The sequence below is a fragment of the Oncorhynchus kisutch genome, unplaced genomic scaffold (genome assembly GCF_002021735.2).
Source record: "Oncorhynchus kisutch isolate 150728-3 unplaced genomic scaffold, Okis_V2 Okis03b-Okis08b_hom, whole genome shotgun sequence".
NCBI lineage: Eukaryota > Metazoa > Chordata > Actinopteri > Salmoniformes > Salmonidae > Oncorhynchus > Oncorhynchus kisutch.
Genome location: NW_022261980.1, coordinates 18,432,606 through 18,449,139, shown reverse-complemented (window position 1 = coordinate 18,449,139; position 16,534 = coordinate 18,432,606). Strand labels below are relative to the sequence as shown.

General features: G+C 47.8%; 2 protein-coding genes across 26 annotated transcripts in view; one reads left to right on the top strand and one right to left on the bottom strand.

Annotated features, from left to right (window-relative positions):
* The window catches only part of LOC116359633 (E3 ubiquitin-protein ligase RNF182-like), a 2,794-nt gene extending 2,181 nt beyond the window's left edge, over nucleotides 1-613 (top strand). The window contains exon 1 of the mRNA XM_031812694.1: nucleotides 1-613. This exon is cut by the window's left edge and continues 2,181 nt beyond it. The gene's annotated coding sequence lies outside the window, so the exon portion shown is untranslated.
* Nucleotides 1-16,534, bottom strand: part of cep89 (centrosomal protein 89) — a 251,940-nt gene that overhangs the window by 48,137 nt on the left and 187,269 nt on the right. The gene's annotated exons all lie outside the window — the stretch shown is intronic.

Below are 16,534 nucleotides of genomic sequence, written 5' to 3'. Positions count from 1 at the left end.
TTGGTTTGGGTTAGTGAACTGAGCCTCAGAACCAGCTGGCTGACTGCTGTCCTGAGACTCTATGTGGTTGGTTTGGGTTAGTGAACTGAGCCTCAGAACCAGCTGGCTGAGTGCTGTCCTGAGGCTCTATGGGGTTGGTTTGGGTTAGTGAACTGAGCCTCAGAACCAGCTGGCTGACTGCTGTCCTGAGGCTCTATGGGGTTGGTTTGGGTTAGTGAACTGAGCCTCAGAACCAGCTGGCTTAGTGCTGTCCTGAGGCTCTATGGGGTTGGTTTGGGTTAGTGAACTGAGCCTCAGAACCAGCTGGCTGACTGCTGTCCTGAGGCTCTATGGGGTTGGTTTGGGTTAGTGAACTGAGCCTCAGAACCAGCTGGCTGAGTGTTGTCCTGAGGCTCTATGGGGTTGGTTTGGGTTAGTGAACTGAGCCTCAGAACCAGCTGGCTGAGGGGACTCTTGTTTCCTCTCAGTTATTCTGTCTCTGATCAAACAGACCATGAGGATCCCAGCTCTAGAGGTTCATCTTGCCAGTATAACTGACTGACTGTGAAAAGGACAACTACTTCACACAGGAGATACGATACATCATTGAAATAAACAGAAAATAATGACTGTTTCTTGGTGCCTCTTTCTTTCTTCAAAACAACACATTTAGCTGATCAATGATTGGAGTTATTTCCCCCCAGATTAAACCAATTAAATGCATCCTACTTCCATCAACAGATTAAAGTAATCAGGAATAACATCAACTAGGCTATAATGAGGGGACAGAGTAGAGGCCGGCATCCTGCTACAGCCAGAGTAGAGGGCGGCCTCCTGCTACAGCCAGAGTAGAGGGCGGCCTCCTGCTACAGATTAGAGTCCGGCCAGCCTCCTGCTACAGCCAGATTAGAGTCCGGCCAGCCTCCTGCTACAGAGTAGAGCTCGGCCTCCTGCTACAAAGTAGAGGCCGACCATTCTTACAGCCAGAGTAGAGGCCGGCCAGCCTCCTGCTACAGCCAGAGTAGAGGCAGGCGAGCCTCCTGCTACGGCCAGAGTAGAGGCCGGCCTCCTGCTACAGCCAGCCTCCTGCTAGAGCCAGAGTAGAGGCCGGCCAGCCTCCTGCTACAGCCAGAGTAGAGGCCAGCCTCCTGCTACAGCCAGCCTCCTGCTAGAGCCAGAGTACAGCCACACTACTTCTGACCAGAGCCTTATGGGTCCTGGTAGTGCACTACATAGGGAATAGGGTGCCATCTTGAGACGTAACCTGACTGATCAGAGTGACTGGCAGCAGACATTATAGGATCAGTCTGTCACACTGTCTTCCTATATATGAGCAGCAGGACAGGATCAGTCTGTCACACTGTCTTCCTGTATATGAACAGCAGGACAGGACCTGTCCCAGGTAAACACTAGACACTCCTGTTCATAACATGTCTATTAACAGAACCAGGGTAAACACTAGACACTCCTGTTCATAACATGTCTATTAACAGAGCCAGGGTAAACACTAGACACTCCTGTTCATAACATGTCTATTAACAGAACCAGGGTAAACACTAGACACTCCTGTTCATAACATGTCTATTAACAGAGCCAGGGTAAACACTAGACACTCCTGTTCATAACATGTCTATTAACAGAGCCAGGGTAAACACTAGACACTCCTGTCCATAACATGTCTATTAACAGAGCCAGGGTAAACACTAGACACTCCTGTTCATAACATGTCTATTAACAGAGCCAGGTAAACACTAGACACTCCTGTTCATAACATGTCTATTAACAGAGCCAGGTAAACACTAGACACTCCTGTTCATAACATGTCTATTAACAGAGCCAGGGTAAACACTAGACACTCCTGTCCATAACATGTCTATTAACAGAGCCAGGGTAAACCCTCCTGTTGGATAAAACATTCACTCTTATCTCCTGTTCATAACATGTCTGTTAGAAAATGGTGCAAAATGTCAAAAACAAACCATTTAATTCTGAAGCAAAACCCCCAAATCTATATACGGAGAACAATCAAATATTCAACACCTTTTAAGGCATTTCAGGCAACTGTGTTGAATGAATTTTAATAGCGATTTAATAATTTAGTCAATCTTCTCTCTCCCCATCCCTCTCTCCCCCTCCCCTCCCTCTCTCCCCATCCCCTCCCTCTCCCTCTCTCCCCTCCCTCTCTCCCCTCAATTCTTTAATTCCCTCTCCCCTCCCTCTCCCTCTCTCCCCCTCCCCTCCCTCTCTCCCCTCAATTATTTCATCCCCTCCCCCCCTCTCTCCCCCTCCCCTCCCTCTCCCTCTCTCCCCTCCCCCTCCCTCTATCCCCTCCCCCTCCCTCTCTCTCCCCCCTCTCATTCTTTCATTCCCTCTCTCCCCCCCTCTCTCTTCCCCTCTCTCCCCCTCCCCTCCCCCTCCCCTCAATTATTTCATTCCCTCTCCCCCTCCCCTCCCTCTCCCTCTCCCTCTCTCCCCTCCCCCTCCCTCTCTCTCCCCCCTCTCATTCTTTCATTCCCTCTCTCCCCCCCTCTCTCTTCCCCTCTCTCCCTCTCCCCTCCCCCTCCCCTCAATTATTTCATTCCCTCTCCCCTCCCTTCTCTCTCCCCCTCTCTCTCCCTCCCCCTCCCTCTTTCTTCTCACTTCCCTCAGTTGGGTCCAAGTCAAGGGCTGTTAGGTTGCATGTGTAATGCACAGGAAGATTGTGAACAGATTAAGGCTAGTCCTGAACTAAAGATCCATTGAGAATGGCCATGGGAAGTGCTATGTAGTTCAGGTCTATGCTTTGCTTTCAATTCTAGGATAAGAATGAGCATAAAATACATTTCCAAAAAGGTTAAAGGTTAAATACCCCTTAACAGTCCTGTAACCTACAACAGTAGTAGTTAATGAGGAACTAAAATATCCCTGATTCCCATCGCTGCATTACTTCTGTGAAAAGCTGTTTCCAGAATACATGTCTCTTTTGTAACCCACGCATGAAGTACTTTCATTTCAATCCTATCACATCTCCTCATCACATCACCTCATCACATCTCCTCATCGCTTCTCCTCATCGTATCGCCTCATCACATCTCCTCATCGCTTCTCCTCATCACATCTCCTCACCGCTTCTCCTCATCACATCTCCTCATCACATCGCCTCATCACATCTCCTCATCGCTTCTCCTCATCGTATCGCCTCATCACATCTCATCGTATCTCCTCATCGCTTCTCCTCATCACATCTCCTCATCGCTTCTCCTCATCACATCTCCTCATCGCTTCTCCTCATCACATCTCCTCATCGCTTCTCCTCATCACATCTCCTCATCGCTTCTCCTCATCACATCTCCACAGCACACAGGCTGTGTACCAAATGACACCCTATTCCCTATATAGTGCACTACTTTAGACCAGAGCCCTATGGAACCCTATTCCCTATATAGTGCACTACTTTAGACCAGAGCCCTATGGCACCCTATTCCCTATATAGTGCACTACTTTAGACCAGGGCCCTATGGCACCCTATGTAGTGCACTACTTTAGACCAGGGCCCTATGGCACCCTATGTAGTGCACTACTTTAGACCAGGGCCCTATGGGGTAGTACATCACTAAAGGGAGCCAGGAGACAACCCCAGACACATTCTGCTAGGTGTTCAATCTGGAACCCAAAACAACATTTATCTTCAAATAAGAGGAACCCACCAGAACAGAACATACGGCTGTCATGCAACTGCTGTGTAGCAATTACCCTCTCTGATTGGTTCTCAGAGGGGAAGACAGTCTAGTTCTGTCTCTCTCAGACACTGGTGAACCTGATTGGTTCTTAGAGAGAAAGGCAGCCTAGTTCTGTCTCTCTCAGACACCAGTGAACCTGATTGGTTCTCAGAGAGGAAGACAGTCTAGTTCTGTCTCTCTCAGACACCGGTGAACCTGATTGGTTCTTAGAGAGAAAGACAGCCTAGTTCTGTCTCTCTCAGACACCAGTGAACCTGATTGGTTCTCAGAGAGAAAGACAGTCTAGTCTAGATATTGTGAGGGTGTTTTAGTCAGGTTTATAAGGGATATTGTGAGGATGTTTTAGTCAGGTTTATAAGGGATATTGTGAGGATGTTTTCGTCAGGTTTATAAGGGATATTGTGAGGATGTTTTAGTCAGGTTTATAAGGGATATTGTGAGGATGTTTTAGTCAGGTTTATAAGGGATATTGTGAGGATGTTTTAGTCAGGGTTATAAGGGATATTGTGAGGATGTTTTAGTCAGGTTTATAAGGGATATTGTGAGGATGTTTTAGTCAGGTTTATAAGGGATATTGTGAGGGTGTTTTAGTCAGGTTTATAAGGGATATTGTGAGGATGTTGTTTGCCTCTCACCCCTGATGAACCCCAAGAGACTCAGACAAGCAGCTCTCCCTCTGGCCTCTCATCTCCCCTCCCTCCCCTCCCCAGCTTGAAGTGCTGTTGCTATAGAGACCAAGTCATAGAATTGTCAGAACATGTGAACTAACAATTTGTGGGAGAGATACAGAGAGAGAGACAGAGAGAGACAAAGAGAGACAGAGACAGACAGAGAGACCCAATCGACCAAAAATACACACAGGGGTTCATTTAGTAATGCTAGAAACTCCCTCTAGCCAATGAATCAGCCAATCCAATGGTAGAAACTCCCTCTAGCCAATGACTCCACCAAACGAATGATAGAAACTCCCTCTAGCCAATGAATCAGCCAATCCAATGGTAGAAACTCCCTCTAGCCAATGACTCCACCAATCCAATGGTAGAAACTCCCTCTAGCCAATGAATCCACCAATCCAATGGTAGAAACTCCCTCTAGCCAATGAATCCACCAATCCAATGGTAGAAACTCCATCTATACTCTACTCTCTCTAACCTATTCCCTACATAGTACACTGCGTCTAACCAGGGCCCTATTACCTACATAGTACACTACTTTAGAGCCCTATTCCCTACATAGTGCACTATTTTAGACCAGAGGGGTCAGTGAAGCTCCTACCACTGCAGTGAGGGAAGCGTGTGTTGCCATGGTCCCCGAGATGTTGATTACAGCTGAGACATTTATTACATCCTATAAAAGTTGAATGAGGAAGTTGATGGATTCTGTGTAGAGATTAGCGTCAACACAACAGGTGTGTGTGCGTGTGGTTAGCCAACACAATGGGTGTGTGTGTGCGTGTGGTTAGCCAACACAACAGGTCACCCCCCCCACCACTCTACAGGTATCTCCTTATACTGCATGTGTGTACACACACACACACACACACACACACACACACACACACACACACACACACACACACACACACACACACACACACACACACACACACACAGGTCCCTGAGCAGCAGTGATGATTTACACTGCTGAGATAGACTCCTCTGGTTAATTAACCACCGGGAGAGGCAGCAGGAGAAAGAGACAGAGAGATTTATATATTATCTACCTCACTTGCTTTGGCAATGTTAACACATGTTTCCCATGCCAATAAAGCCCTTGAATTGAATTGAATTGAGAGAGATACAGAGGATAGAGAGAGAGAGAGAGAGACAGAGGATAGAGAGAGAGAGACAGAGGATAGAGAGAGAGACAGAGGATAGAGAGAGAGAGAGAGAGACAGAGGATAGAGAGAGAGACAGAGGATAGAGAGAGAGAGAGAGACAGAGGATAGAGAGAGAGAGACAGAGGATAGAGAGAGAGAGACAGAGGATAGAGAGAGAGAGAGAGAGGATAGAGAGGATAGAGAGAGAGAGACAGAGGATAGAGAGAGAGACAGAGGATAGAGAGAGAGAGAGAGACAGAGGATAGAGAGAGAGAGACAGAGGATAGAGAGAGAGAGACAGAGGATAGAGAGAGAGAGAGAGAGAGAGGATAGAGAGAGAGAGACAGAGGATAGAGAGAGAGACAGAGGATAGAGAGAGAGAGAGAGAGACAGAGGATAGAGAGAGAGAGACAGAGGATAGAGAGAGAGAGACAGAGGATAGAGAGAGAGAGAGGATAGAGAGAGAGAGACAGAGGATAGAGAGAGAGAGACAGAGGATAGAGAGAGAGAGAGAGAGGATAGAGAGAGAGAGACCAGAGGAATAGAGAGAGAGAGACAGAGGATAGAGAGAGAGAGAGAGGATAGAGAGAGAGAGACAGAGGATAGAGAGAGAGAGAGAGAGAGACAGAGGATAGAGAGAGAGAGACAGAGGATAGAGAGAGAGAGACAGAGGATAGAGAGAGAGAGACAGAGGATAGAGAGAGAGAGACAGAGGATAGAGAGAGAGACAGAGAGAGAGAGAGAGAGATACAGAGGATAGAGAGAGAGAGAGATAGGATAGAGAGAGAGACAGAGAGAGAGAGATACAGAGGATAGAGAGAGAGAGAGATATAGGATAGAGAGAGAGAGGATAGAGAGAGAGAGACAGAGGATAGAGAGAGAGAGACAGAGGATAGAGAGAGAGAGAGGCAGAGAGAAAGACAGAGAATCGTGGTCGCCAACAGTTGAAAAACTGTCCGAGAAAGGCAAGCCACAGCAAGCAATGCAACATTTTTTAAGGTGGACTTAAGGTCCAGTAATGGTAGTGGAGGCCAACGCTTCCCCGTCTGAAAGGGAGGCACCGTTAAACCCAACGCTTCCCTGTCTGAAAGGGAGGCACCGTTAAACCCAACGCTTCCCTGTCTGAAAGGGAGGCACCGTTAAACCCAACGCTTCCCCGTCTGAAAGGGAGGCATCGTTAAACCCAACGCTTCCCTGTCTGAAAGGGAGGCCCAACACTTCCCCATCTGAAGGCAGGCACCGTTAAAACCCAACGCTTCCCCGTCTGAAAGGGAGGCCCAACACTTCCCAGTCTGAAAGGGAGGCCCAACACTTACCAGTCTGAAAGGGAGACCCAACACTTCCCAGTCTGAAAGGGAGACCCAACGCTTCCCCGTCTGAAAGGGAGGCCCAAAGCTTCACCATCTGAAAGGGAGGCCCAACGCTTCACCATCTGAAAGGGAGGCCCAACGCTTCACTATCTGAAAGGGAGGCCCAACGCTTCCCCGTCTGAAAGGGAGGCCCAACACTTCCCCGTCTGAAAGGGAGACCCAATGCTTCCCCGTCTGAAAGGGAGACCCAACGCTTCCCAGTCTGAAAGGGAGGCCCAACGCTACCCCGTCTGAAAGGGAGGCCCAACACTTCACCATCTGAAAGGGAGACCCAACACTTCCCCGTCTGAAAGGGAGGCCCAACGCTTCACCATCTGAAAGGGAGGCCCAACGCTTCCCCGTCTGAAAGGGAGGCCCAACGCTACCCCGTCTGAAAGGGAGTCCCAACACTTCACCATCTGAAAGGGAGACCCAACACTTCCCTGTCTGAAAGGGAGGTCCAACACTTCCCCGTCTGAAAGGGAGGCCCAACGCTACCCCGTCTGAAAGGGAGGCCCAACACTTCCCCGTCTGAAAGGGAGGCCCAACGCTACCCCATCTGAAAGGGAGGCCCAACACTTCCCCGTCTGAAAGGGAGGCCCAACACTTCCCCGTCTGAAAGGGAGGCACCATGAGGCCCAAACTGTTTCTGGCAGCAGAGCAGTTGCATTGTGTATTCAAATGGAAGTTAACAATTTTTCTTATTGATATAGCAGAAAAACGATAAAAAATGTCAGTTAGGGATTTGTTTTTAATGTAAAATTAACATCTGTACAGAAAGACTCACGTGAAGGTCAAATTACAGAGGAGGAACCTCTTGATGCAATTAAAGCCTTTAAATATATTCTTGTTCTGAGAAATGAAGGCTATTTATTCCATGCGAGAAATTGCCCAAAAACTGAATGACTCGTACAACAGTGCGTACTACTCCCTTCTTAGAACAGCGCAAACTGGCCCTAACCAGAATAGAAAGAAGAGTGGGAGGCCCCGGTGCACAACTGAGCAAGAGGAAGGGTATATTAGAGTGTCTAGTTTGAGAAACAGATGCCTCACAAGTCCTCAACTGGCAGCTTCATTAAATAGTACCCGCAAAACACCAGTCTCAACGTCAACAGTGAAGAGGAGACTCCGGGATGCTGGCCTTCTAGGCAGAGTTCCTCTGTCCAGTCTCAACGTCAACAGTGAAGAAGAGACTCCGGGATGCTGGCCTTCTAGGCAGAGTTCCTCTGTCCAGTCTCAACGTCAACAGAGAAGAGGCGACTCCGGGATGCTGGCCTTCTAGGAGTTCCTCTGTCCAGTCTCAACGTCAACAGTGAAGAGGAGACTCCGGGATGATGGCCTGGTTGTTGTCTGTGTTGATGTCTGGTTGTTGTCTGTGTTGATGTCTGGTTGTTGTCTGTGTTGATGTCTGGTTGTTGTCTTTGTTTTGATTAACTCACTTTGTTGGTTTTTCTTGTCTTATTTTTAGTTTTTCACTTAACTTTGGCAATGTAAACACTCCCATGCCAATAAAGCCCCTTTAAATTGAATTGAGAGAGAGAAGGGCAGAGAGGAGAGAGAGAGAGAGAAGGGCAGAGAGGAGAGAGAGAGAGATAGAGAGAGACAGAGAGAGAGAGAAGGGAAGAGAGGAGAAAGATCGAAGAGAAGAGAGAGAGAGAGAGAAGGGCAGAGAGAGAGAGAGACAGAAGAGAGGAGAGAGAGAGAAGGGAAGAGAAGAGAGAGAGAGAAGGGAAGAGAGGAGAGAGAGAGAGAGAGAAGGGAAGAGAGGAGAGAGAGAGAGAGAGAGAGAAGGGAAGAGAGGAGAGAGAGAAGGGAAGAGAGAGAGAGAGAAGGGAAGAGAGGAGAAAGACCGAAGAGAAGAGAGAGAGAGAGGGAAGAGAGGAGAGAGAGAAGGGAGAGAGAGAGACAGAGAGAGAGAGAAGGGCAGAAAGGAGAGAGAGAGAGACAGAGAGAGAGAGAAGGGCAGAGAAGAGAGAGAGAGAGAAGGGCAGAGAGAGAGAGAGAGAGAGAAGGGCAGAGAAGAGAGAGAGAGAGAGAGAGAGAGAGAGAGAGAGAGAGAGAGAGAGAGAGAGAGAGGAGACAGAGAGAGAGAGAAGGGCAGAGAAGAGAGAGAGAGAGAAGGGCAGAGAGAGAGAGAGAGAGAAGGGCAGATAAGAGAGAGAGAGAGAGAGAGAGAGAGAGAGAGAGAGAGAGAGAGAGAGAGAAGGGCAGAGAGAGAGAGAGAGAGAAGGGAAGATAGAGGGGTGAAATGAGGGGAGACTGCTCTCCAGGCCCACTGCAGAAAGCAGGCATCACAGCAGTAAACAGCCTTCAGAATATCAATGAGAGGAGAACAGGCAGAGTGCAGCACACATATTGAGCTGTTTCACATCCTCAAATAAGGGAGAGAGGAGAGAGAGAGAGAGAGAGAGAGAGAGAGGAAGTCACAATCAGATGAGCTCCTGCATTTTTCAGCATTTTCTTTAAAAAAGATAGATTAGGAGTTAGATAAACTTAGATTTTTTGTCAGGAACACATACTGGATTCTACCCTCTACAACATAACCCCTACTTCAAATCAAAACTTAAAACCTACAACCTGATTTTGGACGGAATTACGGAATCACCTGGAAGGTTCACAACTACCAAGATTTGTTTCTCTATACAGCAAATTCTCTGGAAAACAACAGAAACCTGAAAACACCATCCAACCTGGAACTGACTTGATACAGCTTCAAATAGCACTGACGTGTCAAGTGAGAGGTGTCAAAGCTCATTAGCCCAACAATGGCAGAAGAGTCACACAGTCTACCCCAACCAAATGGAGAGGCCTTAGAAGCTCCCTCCCGCTGTTCAGAGGTAATTAAAATACAGTACCCTGCGCATGTAAAGAACGATAAGGGAAGAAAAGATTACAAAATGAAGCTCCTTATGGAAAATCAAGAGACACTTTTTGCTGACTATTACAAAAATGGGAACATCAGCAACCTTATCTTCCACACAAACCATCCCCTGGCATGGCACAGTGCTATATTAGCACACTACCCCTCTGTTACGAGAGGGGGGATTAACGAGGGGTGGAAACTCAGAATACTTGACAACGAGGACTCTGAGTTAAGTAATATAAATATCTATAAGTCCGGAACAGTGATGGTACAGCGTAACCACAAACAGTTTCAGCTGGACTTTCACCTAATCAAAGAATTAGCTCAGCAGGAGAAACTCTCCCTTGATAAAGATACCCCCACCCCGAGAGGATCAGACCAGACATCTTCATTATGTAACCCCACAGATGAGCAACCCCCAGCGGAGGGTCAACCTCCCAGCACAGATTACCACTCCCTCATTGAAATGAAGGACAAATTCACCCAGCTGGAGATAAGGCAGGTGGAGCTGGAACAGCAGGTGATTACACTTCAGTCAGCACAGACCCAGACAACAGTCCAGCACAACAACAGCCCCTTAACCAGACCCGGAGAGCTGGAGGTGGACAGAGACATATCTGCACTTTGGACAGTGGTGAGACAAATACAACAGGAGAAAGAGGAGCAAAACAGAGCACTAGAGGAGAGTATCAGACTGCTGGTGGAGGAGAGGTTGAGGGGGATGGAGGAGAGGGTGAGGGGGATGGAGGAGAAGTTGAGGGGGACGGCGTGTGACAGAGAACAACCCACTAGAGAGGTGGCCACCCCCACAGAGAAGCCAGCAGAACAGCCCACCTCATCACCCAACAAAAGTCTCGACACCACAGCAGAACAGTCCATACCAGACCCTGACCATAGAGTCGACACCACAGCACAACAGACAAATGAAGAACCCCAAGCCCAGAGGCTCTCACCCCCTCTGAGCACCCCCCCTGTCAGCCACCCTGATAGCCCTTCTGTCAACCCCCCCACACCCACTGAGGACAAACACAAGACACAGATTGTACTACTTATGGACTCAAATGGGAAATATATAGAAGAAAAAATACTTTTTCCCAAACACAGTGTGTCTAAACTCTGGTGTCCAAACACTCAGCGTGCCCTAGACCTTCTGTCTGAGGCCAAACTAGGCTCACCCAGCCACATAATAATACACACAGGCACAAACGACCTGAGAGCACAGCAGGAAAGAGTGGCCACAGCACTGAAGGGAGTGATTGAAAAGGCTTCTTCTACTTTCCCCAACGCACAAGTGGTTATCTCCACCCTGCTACCACGAAAAGACTTCCACCCCACCACAATACAGCGGGTAAATGCAAGTATTTCCCGTGACTGTGCCTCAAAACCAAACGTTTTCCTGGCCCACCACTCCACCCTGGACTTGAACAGCCTCTATGACCAGGTCCACCTCTACAAGGCAGCAGTGCCCACCTTTGCCCGGACTCTAAAGGACATCGCTCTCAAACGCATCCCCAACACTCCACACAGGAGCAACAGATCAATAGACACCCCACCCAGACCAGCGAGACACCCTCCCAGATCTGCAGGACCTCCCCCTGGACCTACACATAGAGGACCCACGCCAAGAGGAATTACATCCAGACCACAGTACACCCAGACACATCCACACCCCCACCCCAACCAATCAACACCCCCCCACGTCAACCATGCCCACACTCCATTTAGGCCCCCTCAGATCAGACCTATGCCACTCCTGCCCACCCCATGCACCCCACCCCTGCAAAGAGGGCCTCAACATGGAAGCCACACATACGCCCAGGTAGTGAGCGGGCAAACAGTCCCAACCCCCACTCTCACACTCGCCCAAGCCAATGGCATGTACCAGATGCTCAGCAGGCTCTGCTCACACTTACTGGCCTGAGGCTAAACCACGACCAACAACATTGGACACTCTATGGAACAAAAAGCCTTCACTATATTATCCTGGAATATCCAAGGCCTGAGGTCATCTGCCTTTGGCCTAAAGAGCAGAAACCCGGACTTCACCAAAGAAATCGGTAATACAGACATTGTCATCCTGCAAGAAACCTGGTATAGAGGAGATGGACCCACTGGTTGCCCTCTAGGTTACAGAGAGCTGGTAGTCCCATCCACCAAACTACCAGGTGTGAAACAGGGAAGGGACTCAGGGGGTATGCTAATTTGGTATAGAGCAGACCTAACTCACTCCATTAAATTAATCAAAACAGGAACATTCTACATTTGGCTAGAAATTCAAAAAGAAATGATCCTAACAGAGAAAAATGTCCTCCTGTGTGCTACCTATATCCCCCCACTAGAATCCCCATATTTTAATGAAGACAGCTTCTCCATCCTGGAGGGGGAAATCAATCACTTCCAGGCCCAGGGACATGTACTAGTCTGTGGTGACCTAAATGCCAGAACCGGACAAGAACCTGACACCCTCAGCACACAGGGGGACAAACACCTGCCTGGAGCTGACAGCATTCCCTCCCCCATATGCCCCCCTAGGCACAACTATGACAACATAACCAACAAAAACGGGTCACAACTCCTGCAGCTCTGTCGCACGCTGGGTATGTACATAGTCAACGGTAGGCTTCGAGGGGACTCCTATGGTAGGTACACCTATAGCTCATCTCTTGGCAGTAGTACTGTAGACTACTTTATCACTGACCTCAACCCAGAGTCTCTCAGAGCGTTCACAGTCAGCCCACTGACACCCCTATCAGACCACAGCAAAATCACAGTCTACTTAAACAGAGCAATACTCAATCATGAGACATCAAAGCCAAAGGAACTGAGTAACATTAAGAAATGCTATAGATGGAAGGAATGCAGTTTGGAAACCTACCAAAAAACAATTAGGCAACAACAAATTCAATCCCTCTTAGACAATTTCCTGGGTAAAACGTTCCACTGTAATAGTGAAGGTGTAAACTTGGCAGTAGAAAATCTTAACAGTATATTTGACCTCTCAGCTTCCCTATCAAATCTAAAAATCTCAAATAGAAAACCGAAGAAAATTAACAATAATGACAAATGGTTTGATGAAGAATGCAAAAATCTAAGAAAGAAATTGAGAAACCTGTCCAACCAAAAACATAGAGACCCGGAAAACCTGAGTCTACGCCTTCACTATGGTGAATCACTAAAACAATACAGAAATACACTACGGAAAAAGAAGGAACAGCATGTCAGAAACCAGCTCAATGCAATTGAAGAATCCATAGACTCTAACCACTTCTGGGAAAATTGGAAAACACTAAACAAACAACAACACGAAGAATTATCTATCCAAAATGGAGATGTATGGGTAAACCACTTCTCCAATCTTTTTGGCTCTATAACAAAGAATAAAGAGCAAAAACATATACATGATCAAACACAGATCTTAGAATCAACTATTAAAGACTACCAGAACCCACTGGATTCTCCAATTACATTGAAAGAGTTACAGGACAAAATAAAAACCCTCCAACCCAAAAAGGCCTGTGGTGTTGATGGTATTTCCTCAATGAAAACAATGTACTGAGCAAATGTCAAATTGGCTTTTTACCAAATTACCATACAACAGACCACGTATTCACCCTGCACACCCTAATTGACAATCAAACCCTAATTGACAAGCAGCTTAAGCCCCACCCTCTTCAACATATATATCAACGAATTGGCGAGGGCACTAGAAAAGTCTGCAGCACCCGGCCTCCCCCTGCTAGAATCCGAAGTCAAATGTCTGCTGTTTGCTGATGATCTGGTGCTTCTGTCACCAACCAAGGAGGGCCTACAGCAGCACCTAGATCTTATGCACAGATTCTGTCAGACCTGGGCCCTGACAGTAAATCTCAGTAAGACCAAAATAATGGTGTTCCAAAAAAGGTCCAGTCACCAGGACCACAAATACAAATTCCATCTAGACACTGTTGCCCTAGAGCACACAAAAAACTATACATACCTTGGCCTAAACATCAGCACCACAGGTAACTTCCACAAAGCTGTGAACGATCTGAGAGACAAGGCAAGAAGGGCATTCTATGCCATCAAAAGAAACATAAATTTCAACATACCAATTAGGATTTGGCTAAAAATACTTGAATCAGTCATAGAGCCCATTGTCCTTTATGGTTGTGAGGTCTGGGGTCCGCTCACCAACCAAGACTTCACAAAATGGGACAAACACCAAATTGAGACTCTGCACGCAGAATTCTGCAAAAATATCCTCCGTGTACAACGTAGAACACCAAATAATGCATGCAGAGCAGAATTAGGCCGATACCCACTAATTATCAAAATCCAGAAAAGAGCTGTTAAATTCTACAACCACCTAAAAGGAAGCGATTCACAAACCTTCCATAACAAAGCCATCACCTACAGAGAGATGAACCTGGAGAAGAGTCCCCTAAGCAAGCTGGTCCTGGGGCTCTGTTCACAAACACAAACACACACTACAGAGCCCCAGGACAGCAGCACAATTAGACCCAACCAAATCATGAGAAAACAAAAAGATAACTACTTAACACATTGGAAAGAATTAACAAAAAAACAGAGCAAACTAGAATGCTATTTGGCCCTACACAGAGAGTACACAGCGGCAGAATACCTGACCACTGTCACTGACCCAAAATTAAGGAAAGCCTTGACTATGTACAGACTCAGTGAGCATAGCCTTGCTATTGAGAAAGGCCGCCGTAGGCAGACATGGCTCTCAAGAGAAGACAGGCTATGTGCTCACTGCCCACAAAATGAGGTGGAAACTGAGCTGCACTTCCTAACCTCCTGCCCAATGTATGACCATATTAGAGAGACATATTTCCCTCAGATTACACAGATCCACAAAGAATTCGAAAACAAATCCAATTTTGAAAAACTCCCATATCTACTGGGTGAAATTCCACAGTGTGCCATCACAGCAGCAAGATTTGTGACCTGTTGCCACGAGAAAAGGGCAACCAGTGAAGAACAAACACCATTGTAAATACAACCCATATTTATGCTTATTTATTTTATCTTGTGCCCTTTAGCCATTTGTACATTGTTAGAACACTGTATATATATATAATATGACATTTGTAATGTCTTTACTGTTTTGAAACTTCTGTATGTGTAATGTTTACTGTTAATTTTTGTTGTTTTTCACTTTATATATTCACTTTGTATGTTGTCTACCTCACTTGCTTTGGCAATGTTAACACATGTTTCCCATGCCAATAAAGCCCTTGAATTGAATTGAATTGAATTGACAGAGAGAGTCAGACAGACACAGATAGAGAGACACAGACAGAGACATAGAGAGGTACCTACCCCCGCTAAGACTGAATGCTAAACTGATAATAAGAAAAACTACATGGATGCTGGCGTTCTGTAGCATTAACATTACAGCTAAATAAACACAACAACCTTTCCTCCCATTACAGTCATGGTTATTAAAGGGTGAGGGGAGGCAGGGGAGGCAGGGGAGGCCGGGCTGGCAGCTGTAACCGTACTTCATTCATCGGCCTGTCGGTCGTTGGTAACCCAGACTACTGTCTGAGGCCTGGAGGTCGATGGTAACCCAGACTACTGTCTGAGGCCTGTCGGTTGTTGGTAACCCAGACTACTGTCTGAGGCCTGTCGGTTGTTGGTAACCCAGACTACTGTCTGAGGCCTGTCGGTTGTTGGTAACCCAGACTACTGTCTGAGGCCTGGAGGTCGATGGTAACCCAGACTACTGTCTGAGGCCTGTCGGTCGTTGGTAACCCAGACTACTGTCTGAGGCCTGGAGGTCGATGGTAACCCAGACTACTGTCTGAGGCCTGGAGGTCGATGGTAACCCAGACTACTGTCTGAGGCCTGTCGGTTGTTGGTAACCCAGACTACTGTCTGAGGCCTGTCGGTCGTTGGTAACCCAGACTACTGTCTGAGGCCTGGAGGTCGATGGTAACCCAGACTACTGTCTGAGGCCTGTCGGTTGTTGGTAACCCAGACTACTGTCTGAGGCCTGTCGGTTGTTGGTAACCCAGACTACTGTCTGAGGCCTGTCGGTTGTTGGTAACCCAGACTACTGTCTGAGGCCTGTCGGTCGTTGGTAACCCAGACTACTGTCTGAGGCCTGTCGGTCGTTGGTAACCCAGACTACTGTCTGAGGCCTGGAGGTCGATGGTAACCCAGACTACTGTCTGAGGCCTGGAGGTCGATGGTAACCCAGACTACTGTCTGAGGCCTGTCGGTTGTTGGTAACCCAGACTACTGTCTGAGGCCTGTCGGTTGTTGGTAACCCAGACTACTGTCTGAGGCCTGGAGGTCGATGGTAACCCAGACTACTGTCTGAGGCCTGTCGGTCGTTGGTAACCCAGACTACTGTCTGAGGCCTGGAGGTCGATGGTAACCCAGACTACTGTCTGAGGCCTGTCGGTCGTTGGTAACCCAGACTACTGTCTGAGGCCTGGAGGTCGATGGTAACCCAGACTAATGTCTGAGGCCTGTCGGTTGTTGGTAACCCAGACTACTGTCTGAGGCCTGGAGGTCGATGGTAACCCAGACTACTGTCTGAGGCCTGTCGGTCGTTGGTAACCCAGACTACTGTCTGAGGCCTGGAGGTCGATGGTAACCCAGACTACTGTCTGAGGCCTGTCGGTCGTTGGTAACCCAGACTACTGTCTGAGGCCTGTCTGAGGCCTCACCCTAGCTACACACTCTCCCCAGCTACACACTCTCCCCAGCTACACACTCTCCCCAGCTACACACTCTCCCCAGCTACACACTCTCCCCACCTACACACTCTCCCCACCTACACACTCTCCCCACC